Raw genomic sequence first — 6,348 nt, 5'->3', positions numbered from 1 at the left:
AATGCCTTCCTTTTATTTATACTGTGTCCAACTCAGTTATCTTTAATCTGTTACACTGCCTTGGTGCATTACTCGACAGATAGTAAGGGGTTAAAAAAATCACAAAGGTTATTATTATCACTATCATCATCATCATTCTTGTTGTTGTTATTGTTATGATCTATTAACCAAATAGCTCTTTTAAAATGGCTCCTTTAAAAATTATTGCCCAGTTATTTATTGCAAGAGAATATGGATTGCTACTTAGTTTGCCCCAGCAATATCAGTACATCAATTAATCATTGAATTAATCGTATTTATTGAGAATTTGCTGTGGCCAGAGCACTGAACTAAGTAAGCTCTTGGGAGAGTTTACTACAAAGCTTTGACAGATATGATCCCTGCCCACAAGGAGCTTAAAGTCTAGATGAGGATTCAGAATTGAAATACATTGGATAGGAGAAATGGGAATAAGGTTATTTACACAAGTGCCGTGAGGATGGGGTGAGGGGTATGTCAAGTATTTAAAGAGTGCAGATCCAAGTACCAAGGGGACACAGAAGGGAGGGCAGATAGGGGAAATCATGGTTTCAATCGGTGGTATTTATTGAGCCCTTGCTGCTTGCAGAGCACTAAAATAACCACTTGGGAGAGTACAATGTAACAATAAATGGACACAATCCCTGCCCATAGCAAGATTACAGACACCACCCTGGCTGCAAAACACATTTGAAACGTCCCTAATATACTCCAATGGCATTGGGAAATATATAATATAGGACACCACAGTAACTGGATTTATCAGTCATTCCATCATATATGAATAAATGAATCAATCATTCGGATAATCTATTCAGTGCTTACTGTGCTGAGCTCCGTTCTCGGTACAATATAAAAAGGTCGGTAGACTTATTCCTTCCCCACAGCAAACCTATAGTCTGGGGCGGGGAGGGGGGCGACAGACATTAATATGCATAAATAAATTACGGATATGGATATAAGTTGTGGGGCTGAAAGAGGGGTGAATTAACCATGAAAATTCAAGTGCAAGTGTGATGCAGAAAGGAGTGGGAGTCAGTCAGCCTGCCAGTCAATCATATATTGAGCGCTCACCGTGTGCAAAAAGCACTGTACTATGACCTTGGGAGAGTAACAGTATAGCACATTCCCTGTCTACAACGAGCTTACATTCTAGCGGAGAGACAGACATTAATATAAATAAAGGTATTACAGATATCTACAGAACCGCTGTTGAGTTGGGATGGGGAATGAATAAAGACAGCAAGTAAAGGTGACACAGAAGAGACTGGGAAAAGGAGAAAGGAGATCTTAGTCATGGAAGACCTCTTCGAAGAGATGTACAGTGGGATAGATGAAACTGAGGAATAGTAAAAAGGCTAGCATTAAAGGAGTGAATTGTGCAGGCTGGGTGGTAAGAGGAAATCAAGGAAATGAGGTAAGAAGGGCAGGGTGGTTGAATACTTTAAAGTCAATGGTAAGGAGTTTCTGCTTAATGCGGAGGTGGAAGGGCAACCACAGGAGATTCTGGAGGAGAGGGGAAACGTGGACTGAGTGTTTTTGTAGAAAAACGATTCTGGCAGCATAGTGTAGGATGGACTGGCTAGGAGAGAGAGGTCAGCAAAGAGGTAGGTACAACAATCAAGATGGGATAGGATCTGCTTGATTTTAACATTGTAGTAATTTGGATGGAGAGGAAAGGGCAGACTTTAGCAATGCTGTGAGGGTTGAATATGTGAACTGAATAAGAGAAGTGAGTCAAGGATAATGCCAAGGTTATAGTAAGGGAAAAGGGTGGTGCTGTTTCCACTGATAGGAAAGTCAATGGGATTGGGTGGGAATATATCGAAATTTATTTTGTACATTTAAAGTTTGAGATGTCAGCAGGACACCCAAATAGAATTGGGTGGAAGGAAATGCAAGTCTGCTGAGAAGAAAGATCAGAGCTGGAGATATATACAGGGGAATTATCGGCATAGGGAGATGATTTTTAAAGCCACAGGAGCAAAACTGTTCTCCAAGGGCATTGATGTTTATGGAGAATAGAAAGGAACCCACACTAGGGGTTGTTTGTACCCCTCAGTTGTAAAGTAGTGAAGTACTTGTGCCAGAACCCTGATGAATTTTTAAAGGCAGTACCAGAAGAAGCAATATGGCCTAGTGGATAGAGCATAGGCATGGGAGTCAGAAGGACTTAAATTCTAATCCCAGTTCCTCCACTTGTCTACTGTGTGACCTTGGGCAAGTCACTTCATTTCTCTGTGCCTCAGTTACTTGATTTGTAAAGCGGGGATTATGGCTGTGAGCCCAGTGAGAAATAAGAACTGTGTCCAATCTGATTGGTTTGTATCTACTCAGTGCCTAACATATAGTGAGTACTTAACAAATACCATATAAAAATGGCAAACACTGGAAGTATCAAAGTGCAAGTTTTTCTAAACCTCAGGTTTGCTGAGACTACAATCCTCTGGATATGTTGAATAGCTTTTTTGGTGACATATTATGGGTCTTTATTTTCAGACCTCCATATGGGTGTGTTCAAAGTATTTTTAATAATAGATTATATTTTTCTCATTTTACAGAGAAAGAAATAGAGGAATCTAAAAGTCTCCTCTGGATTGTAAATTCCTTGTGGACAGCGAATATGAATACCAACTCTTATACTGTATTTTCCCAAGATCTTACTACAGTGTTCCAAAGGCCTCTTACTCCATCTTAATCCCCCTAGACTCCTCAGCATCCTTCAAGGATGTTGACCGCCCAGTTGTCCTGTAAACTTTATCCAGCTTTGGCTTCACTGACACTACCCTCTCCTGGCTCTCCTCCTATCTCTCAGGCTGCTCATTTTCAGTCTTGTTTGCAGGACTGAGGGAGTCCCTTGAGGCTTAGTTTTATTCTCCATCTACACCCACCTTGGAGAACTCATTTGTTCCCAAGGTTTGGTATAATTATTGTTATTATTACTAGTAATAGTAATAATAATAATGATGGTTAAGAGCTTGCAATGTGCCAAGCACTGTTCTAAATGCTAGGATGAATATAAGGTAATCAGATTCATTCATTCATTCAATAGTATTTATTGAGCGCTTACTATGTGCAGAGCACTGTACTAAGTGCTTGGGATGAACAAGTCGGCAACAGATAGAGACAGTCCCTGCCGTTTGACGGGCTTACAGTCTAATCGGGGGAGACGGACAGACGAGAACAATGGCAATAAACAGCGTCAAGGGGAAGAACATCTCGTAAAAACAATGGCAACTAAATAGAATCAAGGCGATGTACAATTCATTAACAAAATAAATAGGGTAACGAAAATATACACAGTTGAGCGGACGAGTACAGTGCTGTGGGGATGGGAAGGGAGAGGTGGAGGAGCAGAGAGAAAAGGGGAAAATGAGGCTTTAGCTGCGGAGAGGTAAAGGGGGGATGGCAGAGGGAGTAGAGGGGGAAGAGGAGCTCAGTCTGGGAACGCCTCTTGGAGGAGGTGATTTTTAAGTAGGGTTTTGAAGAGGGAAAGAGAATCAGTTTGGCGGAGGTGAGGAGGAAGGGCGTTCCAGGACCGCGGGAGGACGTGACCCAGGGGTCGACGGCGGGATAGGCGAGACCGAGGGACGGTGAGGAGGTGGGCGGCAGAGGAGCGGAGCCTGCGGGGTGGGCGGTAGAAAGAGAGAAGGGAGGAGAGGTAGGAAGGGGCAAGGTGATGGAGAGCCTTGAAGCCTAGAGTGAGGAGTTTTTGTTTGGAGCGGAGGTCGATAGGCAACCACTGGAGTTGTTTAAGAAGGGGAGTGACATGCCCAGATCGTTTCTGCAGGAAGATGAGCCGGGCAGCGGAGTGAAGAATAGACCGGAGCGGGGCGAGAGAGGAGGAAGGGAGGTCAGAGAGAAGGCTGACACAGTAGTCTAGCCGGGATATAACGAGAGCCCCTAATAGTAAGGTAGCCGTTTGGGTGGAGAGGAAAGGGCGGATCTTGGCGATATTGTAGAGGTGAAACCGGCAGGTCTCGGTAACGGATAGGATGTGTGGGGTGAACGAGAGGGACGAGTCAAGGATGACACCGAGATTGCGGGCCTGCGGGACGGGAAGGATGGTCGTGCCATCCACGGTGATAGAGAAGTCTGGGAGCGGACCGGGTTTGGGAGGGAAGATGAGGAGCTCAGTCTTGCTCATGTTGAGTTTTAGGTGGCGGGCCGACATCCAGGTGGAGACGTCCCGGAGGCAGGAGGAGATGCGAGCCTGAAGGGAGGGGGAGAGGACAGGGGCGGAGATGTAGATCTGCGTGTCATCTGCGTGGAGATGGTAGTCAAAGCCGTGAGAGCGGATGAGTTCACCGAGGGAGTGAGTGTAAATGGAGAACAGAAGAGGGCCAAGAACTGACCCTTGAGGAACTCCAACAGTTAAAGGATGGGAGGGGGAGGAGGCTCCAGCGAAGGAGACCGAGAATGATCGGCCAGAGAGGTAAGAGGAGAACCAGGAGAGGACAGAGTCCGTGAAGCCAAGATGAGATAAGGTATGGAGGAGGAGGGGATGGTCGACAGTGTCAAAGGCAACAGAGAGGTCAAGGAGGATCAGAATGGATCAGAAAGCCATTGGATTTGGCAAGAAGGAGGTCATGGGTGACCTTAGAGAGAGCAGTCTCGGTAGAGTGGAGGGGACGGAAGCCAGATTGGAGGGGGTCTAGGAGAGAATGGGAGTTAAGGAATTCTAGGCATCGATTGTAGACGACTCGTTCTAGGATTTTGGAAAGGAAGGGTAGTAGGGAGATAGGACGATAACTGGAGGGGGAAGTGGGGTCAAGAGCGGGTTTTTTTAGGATGGGGGAGACGTGGGCGTGTTTGAAGGCAGAGGGGAAGGAGCCCTTGGAGATTGAGTGGTTAAAAATAGAAGTTAAGGAAGGGAGGAGGGCAGGGGCGATGGTTTTAAGAAGGTGAGAGGGAATGGGGTCCGAGGCGCAGGTGGAGGGGGTGGCACTTGCGAGGAGGGAGGAGATCTCCTCTGAGGATACCGCAGGGAAGGATGGGAAAGTAGGGGAGGGGGTTGGTGGGGGGGGAGGGGAGAGGCGGAGGGGTGACTTTGGGGAGCTCAGACCTGATCGTGTTGATTTTCGTGAGGAAATGGGTGGCCAGATCATTGAGGGTGAGAGATGGGGGAGGGGGAGGAACAGGGGGCCTAAGGGGAGAGTTAAAGGTCCGGAACAATCGGCGGGGGTGACGGGCATGGGTGTCGATGAGGGAGGAGAAGAAGCTTTGCCTGGCGGAGGAGAGGGCAGAGTTAAGGCAGGAAAGGATAAATTTGAAGTGTGTGAGGTCGGCTTGGTGCTTGGACTTTCGCCAGCAGCGCTCAGCAGCTCGAGCATAGGAGCGTAGGAGGCTGACAGAGGAGGTGATCCAGGGCTGTGGGTTAGTGGAGCGAGAGCGGCGGAGGGAAAGGAGGGCGAGAGAGTCGAGATGAGTAGAGAGGGTGGAGTTGAGAGCGGAGACCCGATCGTCGAGAGTGGGAAGAGAGGACAGGGCGGCAAGGTGAGGAGAGATGCTATTGGAAAGACAGATGGGATCGAGAGAGCGGAGGTCTCTGTGGGGCAGTAGCGAAGATCTGCAGGGGGAGGGAGTGTGAGAGATGAGGCAGGTGAGAAGGTTATGGTCAGAGAGAGGGATTTCAGAGTTGGTGAGGGAGGAGATAGTGCAGCGGTAGGAGATGACGAGATCGAGGGTGTGACCGAGTCGGTGAGTGGGCGCGGTATGGTGGAGGAGGAGGTCGGCAGAGTCGAGGAGGGATAGCAGGCGGGCGGCAGAGGAGTCGTCGGGTACATCCGTATGGATGTTGAAGTCTCCAAGGATCAGAGTGGGCAGAGAGAAGGAGAGAAGGAAGGTGAGAAAGGGGTCAAGGTGGTTGAAGAAGTCGGAGGTGGGACCGGGAGGGCGGTAGATGACGGCGACAAGTAACTGGAGTGGGTGGTAGAGGCGAATGATATGGGCTTCGAAGGAGGGGAAGGAGAGGGAGGGGGGAGGAGGGATAGTGCGGAAGCGGCAACGGGGCGAGAGGAGGAAGCCGACGCCTCCTCCCTTCCCGGTGAGTCTGGGGGGAGTGGGAGAAGGAGAGGCCTCCGCTGGAGAGAGCGGCGGCGGAGACCGTGTCTTCGGGAGAGAGCCACGTCTCCGAAAGGGCGAGGAGGAGGAGAGAGCGGGAGAGGAAAAGGTCATGGATGAAAGGTAGCTTGCCTGTAATAGAGCGGGGGTTCCAGAGGCCACACTTGAAAGTAGCTGTGGGTGCAAGGGGAGGAGGGGGGGAAGGGCGGGGGGAGGGGAGGGTTTGGATGGGAGGAGGTGGCGGGGCCCTGGAGGGGAGAGGGGATG

Source organism: Ornithorhynchus anatinus (assembly GCF_004115215.2).
Source record: "Ornithorhynchus anatinus isolate Pmale09 chromosome Y5 unlocalized genomic scaffold, mOrnAna1.pri.v4 Super_Scaffold_Y5, whole genome shotgun sequence".
NCBI classification, from domain to species: Eukaryota; Metazoa; Chordata; class Mammalia; order Monotremata; family Ornithorhynchidae; genus Ornithorhynchus; species Ornithorhynchus anatinus.
This window is presented reverse-complemented; position numbering follows the sequence as displayed.